Consider the following 20,700-nt stretch of genomic DNA (forward strand, 5'->3'; position numbering starts at 1 on the left):
CGCCCCCACCTCTGCCTCTGCCTCTGCCTCTGCCTCTGCCTCTGCCGAGTGCTGGAATGAAAGGTCTATTTTGTAACTGATAGATTTTCTTCTTTATGGCAGTCTTAGGAGTTGGTGAGGGTTAAGAACTGTAAAATGACATGTCCCCAGCTGTGGTCTCAGAGGGAATATTTTCACTGCCTAACAAACCCTCTATGTTCTGCTTATTCTTTCTCCCTTTTGAGAATCCAGGTACCTGGAGAGGTGATGCAGTGGTTCAGAGCACAGAGCTCTCCCAGAAAACCCAGATTTGGTATGCAGCATCTATAACCACAACCATCTGTAACTCCAGTTCCAGGGGATCTGATGCCCTCTTCTGGCCTTCTGGTATGCACACACATACACTCAGACACACAAGCATACATTTTTTTTAGATGCAGCTATTAAACAGTGTGTGGTGGCACACTACTGTAATTTCAGCATAATTGAGAGGCTGAAGTGGGAATTTCAGCATAATTGAGAGGCTGAAGTGAGAGGATTGAAAGTTCCTGGACTCTATACTAAGTGATTTTTTTTTTTAAGTTGTATCTATGTGTCAGCTAGGAGCTGGGATTATGTCCCTACTTGGTCAAAAACTGAGCCCCTGGGCAGGCACTCTTGGGTGGATTGTGGGAAACTCAGAGTCAAGGAACAATGACATGTTAGCCCAGAGTTTTCTCCAAGCTGGTGGGGGTGGGAGGCTAGAGGGTGGGTGGGGAAAGGAGGGCAGATGGGTTTCCCAGCTTGTGCAAGGGATGAGCAGGGGTCCCAGCCTAGCATTACCCATACACACGTGCAGGCAAAACGTCAATACACATAAAATAAAAATAAATAAATCGGAGTCTAGAGGTGATGGCTCAGCAATTAAGAACACGGTTGCTCTTCCAAAGGATCTGGGTTCAATTTCTAGCACCCACATGGTGATTCGCAGCCATATGTAACTCCAGTGCCATGGGCTCTGTTGCTATCTTTTGGCTCCAGCAGGCACCAGGCACACATGTGGAGCACAGTCATACAAGTAGACAAAACACTCATACAGTAAATAAATAAATGAAGAAATAGACCTCAGAGCCTCGTGCATGCTTTGCCACTGAGCTATACCCTCAGTTTGAGAACCTGTTCCATAAGAAAACATTGCACAGGCTCCCACCTGTGATATTAGGATCTGGGAGGTGGAGACAAGGAACTCAAGGTCATCTTTGGCTACTTAAACAGTAGAGGCCAGCTTGGGCTACATGAAACCCTGTTTAAAAGAAATTGATTTAAGATACTGTTGTTATCTGCTGGTGTGAATTTGCAGAAAGCAAATGTACAAAAATTGGTATCTTCATTAAGGACAAATGAAAATTTTTGAGAAAAATAAGGCACTAACGGGAAGAGGACCGAAAGTTTCAATTCTCAAGAGAAGCAAACGCACAGGCATGTCCATCAGGAGGCTCACTGCTTCCGCCCCAGGTCTTGACGTTCACAGGTGTTTGAGCAGTGAGATGCCTTACATCCCTGAGAAATCAGAAAGGAAAAAAGCAACCCACACACTTTGTGAAAAATGATGATAGTGTTAGTTAGGAGTTAGTGAAATGGAGACCTTCACATATGTGTATGTATATTAATATAATTTATATACATAAATTTAATTTAATGTATATATGTGTTTTGCCTGCATATATGTCTGTGCACCACCTATATGCAGGTTTGTCAGATCCCCTGGAAATAGAGTTATAGATGGTTGTGAGCCACCATGTGGGTGCTGGGAATCAAACTCTGGTCTTCTGGAAAGCAGCCAGTGCTCTTAACCACTGAGTCACCTCTCCAGCCATTTTACCACTTTGTTCAATGATAATCCTGATGGAAGATAGTTCAGGTTTACAATTATATTGAATATATATATATATATATATATATATATATATATATATACACACACACACACACATATATATGTGTGTGTGTGTATGTGTGTCTGGAGAGATGGCTCAGCAAGTAAAGATGCTGCCCATCAAGCCTGATGAGTCAGTTCCAGCCCTGGGACCTACAAACTAGAAGAAAAGTGCAAACTCTTGAGAGGTCTCCTCTGACCTCCACACTCACATCATGGGACACACAAACTCATACACAGACACGCATATACACACACATGCATGCATACACACAAACACACATATACACATACATGTACTCACGCACCCCAGTGGAAAAAATTAAAACCCAGAATGTATATATATTCGTGCATTTTTAACAGAAATTTGAAACATGTTTAAATAAACTCTGTGGTCCTTGATGTAGTTGGTGGAGAATTTATAATACAGGGGAGAAAATAACCACGAATCAATTTGAAAAAGGATGGGACTAGATGGTGTGTGCCTCACACTTCTGGGAGGTGAGACAAATCCACTCAGTGAAGGATTGAATGTGGAAGAAACGTTCCATCTCCAAGGAATGGAAAAAGGCCCCAGTGACTTTCTCCTGCAAAGACGGGCCTGCGTTTAGCCGGCTCTGCTCACCAGGTCTGCTCTAAGGGCTTGTCAATATTAGTTCAGTGCTGACTAACAGAAAAATAATATGAGTCACCCTATGACGTGAAGTTTTCAAGCCACGAGAGGCCAGGGAAATTCATTTACAAGTGCTTTGCATTCCTAGTGCAAGCTCCAGTCAAGAGTCTGCCTTGACTATTGGAGGAGAAATTACCTGTTACATGCAAAATGCATTATCTCACCCATGACAGCAAGAAACTGCTCATGGCAAAACTGCCACTTGTGGGGCAGTGGACCATGCCAGGAAAATCGGTAAGGTTGAGTGGTTCAGAGACCCCAGCACCCAGCCACCCATCTGAGAACAGAAGGTAGCTCCCTGCTCCCTACAGATTCCTGGCCTGGAACACGTGACCACACTCCCTGCTCTGAGGGTGGGTTTAGCCAATAAGCTTCCCTTCTTGAACATTCCTTCCTGCAAAAGGTATTTAATCTCTGGTCCACCCTGGGGACGTGGGATGCACCCATTTTCCATGATGAACAGTCAATAAACTGTATGGATAAGCATGGGCTGTCTCTTTTATCAAGAACCACCCTGTGGAGCATGGAGGATGGCAATGGTGGCGTAGGATCAAATGTAGTTTACTGTCTTCCATTTCTCCTGCCCATACCCCAGAGGCAAAGCAGAACTCAGGACCACAGGCATTGACCCCAAAAAAACAAATAAGCAAAACAAAAACCACCAAAGTATAAATCTACAATATTACTACTTCAACCTGTGAGCAATTTGATTAAGAAAAGAGGTTTAAAAAAAAAAAAAGCTGGGCAGTGGTGGCACATGCCTTTAATCCCAGCACTTGAGGTGGTACATGCTGGTTTGCTGAAGGAGGCAGAGGCAGGAGGATCACTAGGCTCGCCTGGGCTATACATTTGCTGGGCAGTGGTGGCACACACCTTAATCCTAGCACTTGGGAGGCAGAGGCAGGTGGATTTCTGAGTTCGAGGTTAGCCTGGTCTACAGAGTGAGTTCCAGGACAGCCAGGGCTATACACAGAAATCCTGTCTGGAAACAAACAAACAAACAAGAAGTAAACTATCACATTAATATTCAAGTAATATTAAGCTGTCCTGTATTTTGAGAGAGGGTTCTAAATCTTTTAAATGCAATGTATATTTAACACTACGCATTTCAAGACTCCCAGACTCCTTCTGAGTGTTCAGTAACTCGAGACTGGTATTACAGTTAAATTATGCCCTTCTCTATCCAAATGGCAAATGCCAATACCCAGCAGCTCCAAAGTGACCATGGTTGAAAACAGAGTCGTCACAGCTGTAATGAGTTTAAGTGCAGTGGGAGCCCACTAGGGGTATTGTGTATAGAGTGGGCCCCCAATCCAGTACAAACTTATAAAAAGGAGCATGTTGTCCAGCGATGGAGTTCTGCGGGAATGCTTGCATACACATGGTCCCGGGTTTCATATCCAGTGCTGCAGAAAAGGGACAGTTTGGACACAGAGGGAGCCACCACGCCATGAAGGCTGAAGCAGGGATGATGCCTCCACACATTAAGATTACAGTGAACAGTCAGCAGCTAGGGAAAGGCGTGGGTCGGGTTCTCCCTCCTAGTACTTCAAGGAACTAGCTCAGGTTACTCCTTGATCTCTGACCTCCAGTCTCTAGAATAACCTTGTGTTGTTAGCCACTCAGTTTGGGAGCTCTGTCCCACAGCCTTGGTGCAGCTGTACACACCAAGGAACACCTGGTGCAGAGATGAGCGGCTGCCATGTTGGATCTTGAAGGTTGGCTCTTAACCCTTCCCATTTAGGAACCGAGAAATGAGTTCCGGCCCTCCCATGTCTCAGGGTCACCCAGCATCAAAAGCAGGACTGGAACCCGGGTGCATGAAGCAGGGCCAGGCCGTGGCTGCTGTGCCTGCCTGAGTCCCAGCTTCAGGTTGCTCACAAGTTCTTCCCTGAACCTGCATGTCATAGCACCTCAAACTTTAGCTGCTGTTGGCACAGAGGACATTTTATCATCTGGGCCAGTGGTTTGGAGAACAGACGACTCCCTGTCCTGCTTGGGTTTTTATCAACTTGACACAAACCTAAATAGACTGAGTAAGAAGGAAGGCTAGTTGAGAAAGTCTGTCCAACAAATTAGCTGTAGGCAAGTCTATGAGCCTGTTCTTTTCTTTTCCTTTCTTTTCTTTCTTTTCTTCCTTCCTTTCACCTCAGCTTTACTCACACCCAAAGTGTCAAAATGGTGGTGGGGTGGGGGGCATTTTCTTGATTAATAATTGGCATGGAAAGGCCCAGATTACTGTGGCAGTGCCACCCCTGGGCTGCTAGTATAGAAAAGCAGGCTGAGCAAGCCATGGGGAGCAAGCCAGTAAGCAGCACCCCTCCACAGCCTCTGCTCCAGTTCCCATGTCCATGTTCCTGCCTTGATTCCTGCTCCAACTTCCCTTGGTAATGGAGTGTGGCCTGAGAGTTCTAAATTTAAATAAACCCTTTCCTCCCAAGTTGTTTTGGCTACGGTGTCTATGGCAGCACTAGAAACCTGACTAAGGCATTTCCTCCTCATATATGTCTCCCTCCCTGCCTTGTGCCCCGAGTTCAGCCTGCCCCAGGAGCTGAGAAGGTTGAGACTGGCGTTGTCATGATGTGACCCACATTTTACACCCATGGCTGGCTCACAGGTGTTCTTGAAGTTTCTGCCTGCGTGTCATAGGTGCTGTCCTGGCAGCTTCAGCTAGAATGGGTGACCTGCCAACAGAAGAAAATTCTTTGGCCTACAGGGCCCCAGCATCGTGATGGACAAGGGACCTTGTGGAGGAGCTTTCTTGCTCCATCCCTACACCATAGTCATATTGGTCTCCACCTTCAGGTATCTTCTTAGCTAGGCAGATGCCCCCGGATGGTCTTAGTTTTGGTTATGCCGTAAGAGTGGCTTGGATAGAGTATCTGCCTGGCACAGAACCTAGCAAGTGGCCTCCTATCTGGGCCTGCCTGGGAGAGAGAAATTTTGGCTCCTAGGCTGTTAGGACTCAACACCTAGCTATTCAAGGGTGATCTCAAAGAAAAGTTGGGCCTGATTCACCTCTCATACCCTACTCTCCAGGAAGGGAGATGACTGTAGAGGTGGTGGCAGGGGATAAAGAAAGCTGAGCAAGGGGTACCTGACTAACTGCTCTTGAGATCCGGGATCAGAAAAGGCCTGGGATAGAGTCTGGGGCCATGAGACCACCCTTGAACTTTTGCCTTTTTCTTCAACAAGCTAAGAGGCCTCCAACCCTTCCCAAGAAGCATGGTGCTGGGTGAGGAGAGTCTGGAGGCCATAGAGCATTCCTACTGCTTCTGCCCAGCACAGGGCCCATGCTCTTGTCTCACCAGACAGCTCTTCTCACCGTTTTCCTACATGCTAAGGAAATGACTCTCCAGACAGAGGCTGCTGTGTTCTTTTCAGACATTGTTCCCTGTCTATTGTTCCCACTCCACCGCTCCCTCCCCAATCCCTTAACACCATGATCACCTGGTCCGAGATCAGACTGGGGGGCCTGAGAGGGAAATCGAGGCATGTACTGTCAGGGGTGATGGAGACCTCAGGCAACAAGTGAACATGGAAGTGAAAAGCTCCTTTACAGGCAGATTTCTGAGTTCGAGGCCAGCCTGGTCTACAGAGTGAGTTCCAGGACAGCCAGAGCTATACAGAGAAACCCTGTCTCAAAAAACCAAAACAAATAAACAAAAAGCTCCTTTAATTGGTTGGATGGGGGCAGGACAAAGGCTATTTAAACTTTTGGGGAGTGAGTATGGGGTGAATTTACTTCATTGATCCAAGGCCAGGGTACTGGGGATGCATAAAGAATTGCATGGGCAGATGTACAGGGCTATTTGCTAAGTGACCTCCTCTGGTGGGGCAAAGGTAGGGGCATGGGGCATGGGGCATCGGTCACAGGTCTGTGCACTGGGACATGCAGGCCCAGGGCAGGGAGAGAGGATGAGGATGAGATTTCCAGGGTTTGGACAACATGCCTCAACTTGACTCTTGCTCCAAGCTTGCTCCCCAAGGATCCATGGCTTCCCCAGCTCCACAGTTCCCATTGGATATCTCTTCCTTTGATCATTTCAGTCTCTTAATGGTTAGGCTTGGGAAATAGAGGCATCTTCATTGAACTAATGTCCCCATGTTACACAAGTAAGCCCTGGGCTTCAGAAGCTAGGAGAGATGAGTCAAGGTTTGAAACCTTGCCTTGTCTGTAACTTAAGTCCTACATCCTTGATGATCACCTACTCTGGCTGTTGAAAGATAAACTTTCCTAGGTAATATCTAATCATGACCTCTACAATAGGGAGTCCCAGATTGGCTCTCAGAGGAGATAGTGTTGAACTGAGCCTCTTAGGAGAAAATGGTAAGAGAACATTCTAGGTGAAGGAGACCATCAAAAGACAGTCACGGAGGTGAGAAAGGAACCACAAGGTCACAGGGCTTGAGATTGAGGTCAGATCATTAAAGAACAGGTCCTGCCACTGGGCCATCTTTTCTGCTGACTAGTTTTATGTCAACTTGACCCAAGCTAGTGTTGCTGGAGAGGAGGGAACCTCAATTGAGAAAAAACCTCTGTTAGATCAGGCTGTAGGCAAGCCTGTAAGCATTTTCTTAATTAGTGATTGATGTGGGAGGGCCCAGACCATAGTAAATGGTGTCACTACTGGGCTGGTGGTCCTCAGTTCTATAAGAAAGCAGGCTGAGCAAGCCATGGGGAACAAGCCAGTACCCAGCATCCCTCCACAGCCTCTGCATCGGCTCCTGCCTTTCCTGAAAGATAGGGAAGAGAGTTTATTTGTCTTACACTTCCACAGAACCGTTCAGCATCAAAGGATGTCAGGGAAGGAACTCAGGCCTTACAGGCTTGCCTACCACCTGATCTTATAGAGACGTTTTCACAATTGAGAATCCCTTCTCTCAAATGACTTCAGATTGTGTCAAGTTGACACACTATCCAACACAATGTCAAATACATAGTGCATATTAATAATTCAAAACAGGAGGATTGTAAGACCTAGGCTAGCCTGTGCTACTTAGGGAGACTTTGTCTTTAAAAAAATCATAATTTATTACATATACAAGGACAGTAACATAGATAATACCACAGTGACACCATACTGTCACTTAAGTACACTCTGTGCAGCCACTTAAGCGAGTCACGTGAGGACACATTTCTCAGAGTGAGTCTATCTTGTCATCACCCTCATTGTCAGTTTGACTGGATTAAGAATCACTGAGCTGACACACCTCTGGTGTGTCTGTGAAGATGTTTTCAATGTGTATGGGGTGTGTGTGTGTGGTATGTGTGTGTGTGTGTGTGTGGTGTGTTCAAGTGTATTGTGTGCCCATGTGTGAAGCCGAGATTGGTATTGAGTGTCTTTTTCAATCACTTCACCTTAATTTTTGAGACAGGGTCTCTCACTGAACCTGGAGCCCTCTAATTCAGCCCGACTGGCTGGTCAGCAAGCCTCAAGGATCTCCCTGTCTCTGTCAGGCTTACAGATGTATACCACTATATGTGGCTTTTAAGTGTGTGCTAGAGATTCTAACGCAGGTCCTGATGCCACGCACTGTACCTACTGAGCCATCTCCCCAATCCTGGGAACACTGGTCTTGACTATAAATCCATAAGGAGGATAAATCAGAAGGTCATTTCCCACTGTGCATGTTGTCCACCTGAAATCCCAGCACTTGGTAACCAGAGGCAGTTGAAGGTCCTTCTAGGCTACATAGTGAGTTTGAGGCCAGCCTGGTCTACATGAGATCCTGTTTCAAAGACCAAAACACAGGCTAGTTAAATGGCCTTGGTGTTGGGGCTTGTTCACCAAGCCTGAAGACATGAGTCTAATCTTTAGAATCCACACGGTGAAAGGAGAGAACCAACTTTCATAAACTGTCTTCTGACCTCCACACATTCCCCTTGGTACACTTGAACACACACACACACACACACACACACACACACACACTAGTTAAAGCAAAGCAAAACAAAGACCATTTGTTTTGATATTTTACTGGAAGTGGTAATCTACATATCAGTAATCTTGGCCCTTGAAAAACAGAGGTAGGAGGATTACTGGAAGTTCAACCTCATCTACATAGCCAAATTTCAGGTCAGTTAGGACTACATAGTGAAACCCTATGTCAAAAAATAAAAATAAGATCTATTAATAATGATAATCTTTTTCGGGTTGAATAATATTCTATTGTGTGGATCTGTCACAGTTTATATTTAAAGGGGCACCAACAGAAACTGTCATTGACTTGTGATGTGGAGCCAGTCTCTTCTCTTTTGGAGTCTTGGGGTGCAGCCTCCTCAGCTCTCAATTAGACTTTGTAGCAGCGCTACCTTTTAGGATCCACCAGAGAAAAACATTTCCTGAGGTAACTGGTTCAAAAGTAAAGAGACTATCTACACTGAAATGTTGTGCCACCACTCCCAGTAAAGAATGATATTCTGTCTCACACTGTGCTCTGTATAGCTTGGAACTGAGGCTGCAAGGGAATGAAGAAATGGGAGGCACACACATGGAAAAGCTGGTATCCTCTCTGAGTAACAGCACTTCAGAAACTCAGTGTGCTTATTAGATATGAAGAGGCAAATTTTTCATTTACAGCTGAACAAGGAGGCGGGTGTAACTAACCTCCAAAGAGCAGGCTCTGTGGGGAAGCAGTCTTGCCTCTCTCCCTGATGTATGCCTGTAGATCAGATGTAAGCTCTTAGCTACTGCTCTGGCACCAAAGCTTACTCCCAGCTGCCTCAGTCTCTGCCACAATGGTATTGACTGTAAGCCTCTGGAAATGTGAGTCCCCATTAAACACTTTCTTTTATTTGTTGCCTTGGTAACAGTAATGGAAAAGCAACTAAGTCAGAAGTTGGTATGAGGTGATAGTATTGCTGTGATAGATCAAGCCATGCAGGTTTTTGGATGAATGGAGAAGACTTTGGGCTAGGAAAGTGATGAAATGCTATAAGTGGGACTTGACGGGTCATCCTGGCAGGAGCTTAGGAGATGGTAATGCTAAGGGATGTGTGACCATGAAGGCCCAGCTCAAGAGGTTTCAGAGGGAACAATACTAGCTACTGGGCTAGGGACCATTCTTGTGGTATTTTGGCAAAGACTATGCCTGCTTTTTGTCCTTGTCCTAAGAATCTGCCAGAGGTTAAATTGAAAGATAATAGATTAATTTCCTTGGCAGAGGAGATTTCAAGACAGCCTAGTGTTGACTCTGTCTGGTGGTTATTAGTAATCATTCTTAATGCAAATCTACAATTTAAAAAAGAGCAAGTAAAGGAAAAATAAGTACAAAGTGTTCAATCTGAGGAGTACAGGGCACTGGGAAGTTTAATGTTGGAGCCAAAGCTTGGGCTGAAAGAGGAAAGGAGATTAAGGAGAGGCCTGAAATGGGATGAAGGGAAGGGGGCCTCGGGGCAAGACCCTGCCAGCCAAGCTTACAAAAAGAAAAGTCCTATGGAATTCCTTGTTCTTAAAAAGCAACAACAAAACAAAATTTGTGCAAATGTGATCCAAGAATGGGACCCGCTCCGTCCCAAGAAGGTAGTCAAACTTGGCAGCATCCTGTTCTGGCTTTAGAGAAGTGAAGGGTAGAGAGTAAGGGAGTGTGGGATCTTCCTCGACAGTTAAGGAAAGTCACTGAGGCCAGACCTGTGGCTGAGGAGTCTCTTCATGGAGGACCCAAGAGGAACTGTGTTAGTGAAGCCTGGATTTCTCTGGAGATTCCAGAGATGTGAGGGTCAGGAGATGTCTGCTGAGAAGAGATGCAGACGGAGTGTGAGACCAGCCAGAGAGAGAGTGTGTTGTAGGCAGCAAAGCTGGAAAGGCAGAGTCAGCTAAGCCCCTGACATCAGACATGGAGCTACTGCATTTGGAGTTTGCCCTGCTGGGTTTTGGTCTGTCAGAATTTCCTCACTATACCCCCTTTCTTCCATTTTGGAATAGTAATGTATATTCTGTGCCATTGCATGTTGGAAGTACGTAATTTGGTCTTTAATTTTAAAGGGGGTTACAATTAATAAATAGCCTTGAGTCTCAAAAGGGGCTTTGGACTTTGGACTTCTAAACAGTGTTGAGACTGTGAAAGACTATGGGGACTTTTGAAGTTGGGTTAATTGCATTTTGATATGGCCACGAGCTTATGGGGGTCAAGATGTGGATTGTAGTGGTTTGAATGAGAATGGCCCCATAGGCTCATATATTTAAATGCTAATTTCCCAGTTGGTGGGATTGCTTGAGAAGGATTAGGAGGTGTGGCCTTATTGGAGGAGATGTGTCATTGGGGGTGGGCTTTGAGGTTTTAAAAGCCTATGCTATTCTCCACTAGATCTCTCCCTCTCTGGCTGGTGATTGTAGGTCGAGTTCTCAGCCTCAGCTCCAGTGCTGTGCCTGCCTGCATGCTTGCTGCTGTGCTCCTGACCACGAAGGTACGGACTCTGACCCTCTGAAGTCATAAGCCCCAAATTAAATGCTTTCTTTTATAAGTTGCCATGGCTGTAGCATTTTGTCATAGCAACTGAAAAGCAGACACACCTGAGTTGAGAAGGGAGGTCACCATTTCCCATTTCCCTGAGCCTGGCCTGGGGAAAGGCTTCGCCATTTCCTGAGTATGAGGCTTTGATCCTTGACATGGACAGTTCACGTCAATGACACACATCCACTCAGGACTTCACTTGCTCTCCTTCAGTCCCAAGCATGAACACACAGACAGATTATACTGTATGAAGATTACATAGACCAATCATCTGTTACATGATCCCACTTACCTGCTGAGCCATCTCGTCAGCCTTACTCTCCATTTTAGAAAACAAGAAAGTCTCTGATGGAAGAATAGGAAGGAGGATTGTGGGCCCCAAAGGGGAAAGGCACTCCACAGGAAGACCAACAGAGAGAGTCAACTAACCTGGACCCTTGGAGTTCTCAGAGTCCAAACCACCAACCAAAGAACATACATAGGCTGGATCTAGGCCTCCCTGCACCTATGTAGCAGATGTGCAGCTTGGTCTTCATGTGGGTCCCACACAACTGGGGGAGTAGGTGGCGGCTATCCCGAAAGCTGCTGCCTGCATGTGGGATATGTTCTAGCTGGGATGGCTGCCTTGTCCAGCCTCAGTGGGAGAGAAAGTGCCTAGCCTTGCACAGAGACTTGAAGTGCCAGGGCTGAGGGCAGGAGGGATACCCAAGGAGGCCCTCACCTGCTCAGAGAAGGGGATAGAGGTTGGGAGAAGGGTTGTGGGAGGGGGTGACTGGGAGGGGGTAGTGAGCAGGATGTAAAGTGGAGGGTGTGCCTAGGGGAAGGGAGACGGGGTTAGTATTTGGAGATGGAAACTCCATTTTACAAAAGGAAAAGGAGTCTGGAGCTGGGGGAAGAGCCTGGCCTGTGCAGTACCTACTGCACAAGCGTGAGGACCTGAGTTTGAACTCTTAACTCCCAATCTGTAACTCCGGAGCTAGAATTACAAAGACAGGAGGATGCCTGGGGCTCACTGGGCAGCCAGCATAGCCAAAACACTGTGAGGCACTACCTTGAAAATAAGGTGTAGCAGGGACTGGAGAGATGGCTCAGCAGTTAAGAGCACTGACTGCTCTTCTGGAGGTCCTGAGTTCAAATCCCAGCAACCACATGGTGGCTCACAACCATCTGTAATGGGATCTAACGCCCTCTTCTGGGCTGTCTGAAAACAGCTACAGTGTACCTACATGTAATAAAAAAAAAAATCTTAAAAAAAAAAAAAAAGAAAAGAAGGTGTAGCAAATGAGGAAGTACCCACTGTCACCTCTGGCCTCCACACACATGCCAACACACATATGGACACACTAGCTCATGATCTGGGTGTACCTGTTGCTTTTAATCGTTGGGGAGCAGGCAGCCTCCCACAGCTGAGCTAAACCTTTCACCACAACCAAAATGAAAGAGAGAAAAGGCCAAGGCTCCACCATCGCTGCTGCTGCAGCTCGAATGTGAAATACTCCCAGACTTGTGGTTGAACACTTGGTACCCAGTTTGAACATTTGGTGGCTCCAAGGCTGGAGGTCTTGATGGCTGAAACTTGATGTTGGGGTTGCCTTAAATGTGCTGTCTGCCTCTGGCTCCTGACTGTCTATGTTCTGCTCAGATGGGGTCTCCCAAGACACTCAGCAAGGTCCCACTGCCATGGATGGAACCCAAGATGCCATGCCTTCATAACAGGCAAAGACGCCTGTCACCAGCCCTGACCACCTGAGTTCCATTCCCCACATGATGGAAGGAGAAAGCCACCTCTCACAAATTGTCCTCTGCCCTCCACACAGGCACTGTAGCACCTCTGCTCCCTAATCCAAACAAATAAACCATGTAACCAAAAAAAAAAAAAAATAGATTTTGATTTATGGTTTGGGAAATTTCTGCCCATGGTGTGTGTGTGTGTGTGTGTGTGTGTTTGTGTGTGTGTGTGTGTTTGAAGCAGAGCCCTTCACATCATGGTGGTCCAGAGACATATTGAGGATTCCTGTGGTGACTGGCTTCCTTTCTCTCATACTCTATTCATGCCCACAGTCTATGGGATAGAGCCAAGAAGTCAGGGTCAGAGGCCACAGAGTCCTTAAGCCACAGAGTCCTTAAGCCACAGAGTCCTTAAGCCACAGAGTCCTTAAGCCACAGAGTCCTTAAGCCACAGAGTCCTTAAGCGGTAGGGCCTAGGGGAGTTCTTGGTAAATGTATCAGTTACTTTTCCTTGTAGCTGTGACAAAATGCCTGATGGCAACAACAGAGGGTCTGGGTTCAATTCTCAGCCCACACATGGTGAATCATGACTGTCTGTAATGTCAGACCCAGGGGATCTGATATTATCTTCTGACCTCCTCAGTCACCAAGCATGCACATGATGTGCATACATGCATTTAAGCAAAATACCATATACATAAAATAATAATAATAATAATAAAAAGATTACATCTGTGGGACATGCATGGATTTTCCTCTTGGGCTATTCTGTAAACGGTAGTGTTAACAAACACTTAAAGAACATTTCCCCAGGGCCAGAAAGTGGGAGAGGGCAGGGTGGCAGGCATGGGGAAGTGGGAGGCAACAGGGGTTTGTTTTTGTTGTTTTTGTTTGTTTCTTTGTTTTTTGGAGGGGAAACTGGGAATGGAGAAATTTACATGTAAATAAAGAAAATATCTAAAATAAAATAAAAAAAAAAGAACATTTCCGTTGTATTATGAACAACCCACAGATGATATCAGATGTACAAAGAGGGTGTGTGTAGGCTATATCAAAATATGAGATCCTTGAGCATCCATGGATTTTTGATATTTACTGGGGAGTGTTTTAAAACCAATCCCTTAGGAATACCAAAGTATGGACAGTTTTGTATTCCTCTAGGCACAAGTGAAGGGTATAACAGGGGTGTGGGTTTTCACACCTGGGAAGTCTTATACAGCTGGAATAAGAGCTTTCCCTTAGCTACATGGATAGAGCCCCTACTCTAGTTCACACACACACACACACACACACACACACACACGCCCTGTGTGTGTTACATGCAGAGTTGCCAGTTGGTAGGAAGCCATTGGATACTCGGTGGGGGTACAAACCACAACAAGTCCAACTGAGATAGTCTTTTAATAGGGCTTCGTACAGTTGAATGCCCCAAGATGGCAGTTGCTTGGCTCAGAGAACAGTCAGTCAGTCAACAACAGTGTGTTGTATGTTTTGGCATGTTCATACCATGCCATGCATGTAGAAGCCAGAAAAGAGCTTTGTGGAGTCCTACCTTTACATGGATCTGGGGGTCTAACTCAATTCATCAAGCACCTTTACCCACTGAACATTCTTGCTGAGTTATTTGTTAGAGAGCAACAGCTCTATTACTTGTCTCATCTGCTTCTGACCCTCATCCCAGCTCACCCCTAGCCTTACCTAAGACCTAGCACAGTAGAATTGGATGGGCAGTGGAGGCAGAACTGAGGTCAAGGGGCTCAAGCAGGGGTCAGAGGGGCTCCTTAAGTGCCACTGACGCTATCAGGGGTTGGCCAGACCCCTCAGGCCCGCAGATGTCTCCTCTCCCTAGAGAAGGGACTATCTAAGTGAAGATGAGCCACTGCTGCTGTGAGTGCCAGGGCTGTTGCCTGCCAGCTCGGCTGATTCCCTTTCTCTCTCTAGAAACGGAATAATGAAGAAGCAGCTGCAGAACCCTTTGAGAAGCATAAAGGAAGGCTGGAGGTAGGGAAGATCCCGATCTCTCCCCCTGGGCTGAGATGGCAGGTAAGAGTTCTCGGGGTGCCAAGCAAGGTCAGGTGGCATGGCAAACTGCAGCGGGGTCTGATTTAGAGAACACAGCTGGTGTGTTGATGCACCAACTGTGTTCTCTGAACACACTCCTGGGGCAAATATCGTACCAGAGGATGTTGGTTCTGGTCTGCTATGCATAGAATGTTGCAGTTTTAAGTCAACAGGAAACCCCAGCACTGTTCTTGGATCACCCCATTATTATCTAGCCTGGCCGCCTACCAACTCCATCACTGAAACAACTTAATGGTGGCCCATCTCGAAGCTGGCTTCTCGAGCAGCCCCACCTGCTCGAAAGCCTGCTGTGAACACTTGCTATCCCTGGAAAAAGGGTAGCTTTCGCCTACACTTCTCTTCCTCCTTCTTTCACATTCCCTTTCTTTCTGCCTTTCATCAATTATTAAAAACCAGGGGGCTGTGGCTGGAGAGATGGCTCAGCAGTTAAGAACATTGGTTGCTCCTGCAGGGGACGTGAGTTCAATTCCTCATGCCACCCACTTGGCAGCACATAGCACAATCTCACTCTAGTTCTGTGGACTCTGGTGTCCTCTACTGGCCTCTGCAGGTACTGCATGCATGTACTAGTGCGCAAACTTGTAAGCAAAACACCATACCAAAAACCAAAGCAAACCAATAACCCTCAAAGAGAACAAAACCGAGGAGAGGTGGAGGGATAGCTCAAAGGTTGGGATCGTACTGCTCTTGCAGAGGACCCTAATTTGGTTCCCAGCATCCAAAAGGGACAGCTTCAGAGGATCTGACATCCAATGTGCACATGTTCACACACAAGCACACATGCACACAATTAAAAATTATAAATAATAAACCCAGGCTGGAGAGATGACTCGGTAGTTAAGAGCACTGACCACTCTTCCAGAGGGTCTGAGTTCAATTCCCAGCAATCACATGGTGGCTCACAACCATCTGCCGTGGAATCTGATGCCTTCTTCTGGTGTGTCTGAAGACAGCTACAGTATACTCATATACAATAAACAAACAAACAAACCTAACCCCTGAATAAATAAATAAATAAATAAATAAACCTAACCCCTGAATGAATGAATGAATGAATGAATGAATGAATGAATAAATAAATAAATAAATAAAACTTTACAAATAATCTAGCTGGGGCTCAATGATTCAGAGCACTGACTGCTCTTCCAGAGGTCCTGAGTTCAATTCCCAGCAATCACATGGTGGCTCACAACCATCTGTAATGGGATCCGATGTCCTCTTCTGGTGTGTCTGAAGATAGCTACAGTGTACTCACATAATTAAATAAATAAATTAATCTTTTTTAAATAACATAGTTGAATATAGTAGCATATATCTACAATCCTAGCACTTGGGAGGATGAGGCAGGAGCATTGCCATGTGTTTAAGACCAGCCTAGGCTACAAAACAACACCCTGTCTCAAACAAAACAACCCTACTGTGTGCCAGGCACTTGTCCAGGTATGGAAATCCACTATGCCCATAAGACTGTGTCTCTGTCCTTGAGGAGACCATAGACAGGACATCCCAGACAGGAGGTGCATCAACAGTTGTACCCTTCAAGAGCAGAGCTTCACCAAGGAGCCCTGGCAGAGCCTGGAGGCTGAGGCTAGATGCTGGATGCAGATGCTAGATGCAGGCTAGATGCTGGATGCAGATGCTAGATGCAGGCTAGATGCTGGATGCAGATGCTAGATGCAGGCTAGATGCTGGATGCAGATGCTAGATGCAGGCTAGATGCTGGATGCAGATGCTAGATGCAGGCTAGATGCTGGATGCAGATGCTAGATGCAGGCTAGATGCTGGATGCAGATGCTAGATGCAGGCTAAATGCTGGATGCTGGAGACTTGAAGGAAGCAGAGACAGTTCTGAAAACATGGCAGTCCTGAAGCTGAGGCTTGTCTCATTGTACATAGCTTACCCCTTCTACAGTTCATGTTGGAATCTGGTTCCCTGTGTAAGCATTCTGAGAGGTGGAAGGATCTATGTGGGTGATGAGGTTGTGGGGGTCTGCCCATGCTGGGATCAGTGCAGCTTCACGAGACAGGAAAAGCTCTTGCAAGAGTTATGAAGCATCACCTGCCTTGTGCCTTTCTGCCTTCTGCCAAGGCCCTCACAGGTGCAAACGTACACATATGTAAATTTCCCAAGCTCAGTGCCATAGCAACGGAAAACAGCCTAAAGCAGCCCACAGAGGGAAGAGGGAACATGTCCAATGCCACAAGAGGCTGTGCTGGCTTCTTCCCAAGCACCAGCTGCAGCCACGTGTACCGGGGAGGGAGAGTGGTGGGTGAGGGTCTCACACAGGCAGTGTCGGCCTGTGGAGAGAGAGAGAGAGCCTTCCTGTTAATGGATGTCACAAGCCCTGGATAATGGAAGTCTGAAATCAGGTTCTGAGCCACGTCCTTTCTGAGACTCTATGCAGAACTTCCTTGCCTCTTCCTGCCTGCTGCTGTTTCCCCTTGCTCCCCCACATCCCCTGTCATTCAGTGTTTCTATGATCCCTACCTGTAGTCATGTGGTATTTCCTCTTTTTTAGTTCTTTGTTTTTGAGAGGCAGTCTCATGTAGCCTAGGTTGGCCTCAAACTCCTTATGAATCCCAGACTAGACTCAACCTCACAATCCTCCCTCCTCCACATCCTACTTACTAGGATTACAGGAGTGTATGCACAGAAGTGTGTGCAGAGAAGTGTGTGCCCAGGAGTGTGTGTGTTACCATGACTTGTTAATGTGGCACTAGCAATTGAGCCCAGGGTTTCCTGCATGTCAGGCAAACAATGTGCCAACTAAGTTACATCCCTTCCCGTTTGTGTGTTTATACTTTATTATCATAAATATTCTTTTATTATTGGGAGGCAGAGGCAGGTGGATTTCTGAGTTTGAGGACAGCCTGGTCTATGGAGTGAGTTCCAGGACAGCCAGGGCTACACAGAGAAACCCTGTCTCGAAAAACATATATATATATGCATGTGTGTGTGTGTGTGTGTGTGTGTGTGTGTGTATGTATGACTACTTTGCCTGCATGCATGTATTCCATATGGAGTGCAGAACCAGTACATATGTTCTGGGAACTAAATCTGAATCCTCTGGAAGAACAGCCAGTACTGTTAACTGCTGATCCCCTGCCTCAGACTCTTGAGTGATGGAATAACAGGCATATATTGCCATGTCTGTCTTCATTCTTTTTTTTTTTTTAATAAAGACAACAGAGATTTTAGATTGGGGTTTGTGGAATTACCTCATCCTAGCTTTATGGCATCTATAACATCCTGGTCAGAAGGGATCTCAACATGTTCTTGGGCAGGATACAGAGAGGTGGTTTGTGGGCTTTTCTGAAGCAGGCAGCTGTGACCGTGTTTGAAGGACATACATCAGGTCAATTTGCCTGGTTGCTACAAGTATGTGCTGGCCTGCACAGCTAGGGCTGGTACAGCTGGAGGAAACCAAACTCAATACCTTGCGCCCTCTGCTGTCCACGAGCGGCAAAAGCACGCTGGAGTCTGCAGAGCCACTTTGCAAACGCTTAGGGGCTTGGACCTCTCATGCTGTGCAGAAAGGTCAGTTCTCAGGCTGTGGACTTCCCTGCTTTAGCATCAGATAGATCTGAATTTCCAAGCTGTTTCTTCTCTGCCAGCCTTGCTCTGTGACCCTAAGGTAGTTTCTCAGCCTCTCTGAATCTCCATCACTGCCTTGGGGAGCCAGCCAGGATCACTCATGTTCCCACACTGCTCATGGCCCAGCAATCATTCATTCAAATATTAACTATATTAATAAATGTATGAGTGACGGCAAAGCTCTAAGGATCAGCAGACAGTAAGGACTGAGGGAGTGAATCATATTCCTGCTCTCTGCCAAGTTGTTCTCCTTGGATCTTCAATAGTCCAGCTATGTCAATCACAATCATAGTTAATAATATAGTAACATATACTAATAATTAATTGGCATTTCTAGGCTCTTGAGGTCCAAAGAGATGTAATTATGAGGTTTCTTAATACAAAGATACTATCATATTTATACCATAATAGCTCTGTGATTAACAGAAGCAAAGCAAATTAGCATGTAGATTTGGGGTGAAATATATTTTCCTAGGAATAATCTCTTTCATCAATTAAAAAAAATTGTGTGTGTGTGTGTGTGTGTGTGTGTGTGTGTGCTTGCATGTGGATGCCTACAGAGGTCAGGAGAGAGTGTGGGATCCTCTGTAGGAGGTTGTGGGTAATCGCCTGAGGTAGGTTCTAGGAGAGCAGCGAGTTCTCTTGACCGCCTCTCCAGCCTCCAGCCCTGGCCATGTTTACTGTTTTCCCTCTATAGTTTAAACCCTGGCTGTCTAGATGGGGACGGCAGAGAACAGTATAACTTTACAAAGCCATGAAAGTATAGGTGGTGCTCCAGTGGGCTGGGGAGTCCAGGCCTTGCGTGGAAAGTGAAGAGACCTGGGATAGAGAACATCCAGGCGTAAAACAAGAACAATCTCACAGCACACGGCAGTGGACACCTTTAACCCTAGCTCTAGGAAGGCAGAGGTAGGTAGATCTCTGTGAGTTCAAGGCCAACCAGGCTTCATAATGAGATTGTCTTAAGACAAAGCAAACACACTCAGCCAGGACAGTATGGATAACCACTGAACAGCTGGCCTCCCTAACCTCTCCCCACATCGCTTGGGCCTGCCGCTTAATCCCAAGAGACAGAATTAATCCAAACCCAGTGAGGGTTTAGGATCTGACAGCTCTCAGGCTGGCATCAGAGTCCTGGCATTGGCTTATTCGCTCTGTGACTGTGGGTAACTAAGTTCACCTTCTGAATTTTGGTTTATAAAGCTGGGGAGTTGTTAGACATTTAGGTTTGGTATATCAACACTTAGATCGAACTTGGCACAAGAGAGTCCACAGTTGTTACTTAACTATGGCTAGAGCTCCTTTGTTCCTAGCTAGAAGTCTGAGACTCCTGTGTCCTTAAAAGGGTCCTGTTATCCCCCCCCCGGGGGGGCACTAGGTGCAGGGAGTCACAGCTAACTCTTTACCCAGGTGACAGCTCACCGTGCTCAACTGACCTAGCAGTCGTCTTTATGTCTGGACACAACCCATAAAAGAATTCAGACAGATGTGGGCTATTGGGTAGATGCCAGGTATCTTTGAGATTAAAGAGCAGCTGTGTGAAGCAGTGTGGGTGGTGGTGAGTGAAAGGGGAGTGGAGACAGAAGCTGCTAGTTGGACACCAGAAAGGGGCTACTGGGTACAGTGTGAAATGGGTACTGAATATGGAAAAGTATTGGGGGAGAGGGTCCTTAGCTCATGGTCCTGAATTTGATGTAACCTTTCCCCCTGCAAATCCCTCCTCCCCCTTAGGAGGTCAGATACCACATCTGGAAAGGGACACTAATTGAATCTGCCTCAAAGAGTTACTGGAGTCCCTGCGAGAATTGGTGTGATTCAAGGCCTTCTACCCTATGCCCCCTGGAATGCTCCCAGCCTCCCCCCCCATCATGTGCACACACGCACACTTCGTACACACATTTGTTTTTAATCTCTGCTCTAATCTGGTTGCCACTGCTGCCAAACAGCTCAGTAAGTACTTTAGAGCCTGAGTGGTAAAATTGCCTCCTTCCTGATTTGGTCACATGAGGTAATTAAAATGCACACGCCACTAAACGTTTGTGTGGAAATACTGCCCACAAAGCACTCATCCGTAGGAGGGACATAACCAGTGCTCAGTCACACACATGATCTTCCATGTTATGGTAGCTTGTGGAAGTCTCTGAACCACACAAGACTTCAGCAAGTAACAAACGCACCAGGCCCCTGCCCTCTGCTGCACTCCAGCCTATAGACGTCCTTCCAAGGGGCCCATCCCAGAGACCCTCCAGTGACCGCAGTGAGGCAGATTAA

This window comes from Mastomys coucha, unplaced genomic scaffold (assembly GCF_008632895.1).
Source record: "Mastomys coucha isolate ucsf_1 unplaced genomic scaffold, UCSF_Mcou_1 pScaffold22, whole genome shotgun sequence".
Taxonomy (NCBI): Eukaryota; Metazoa; Chordata; class Mammalia; order Rodentia; family Muridae; genus Mastomys; species Mastomys coucha.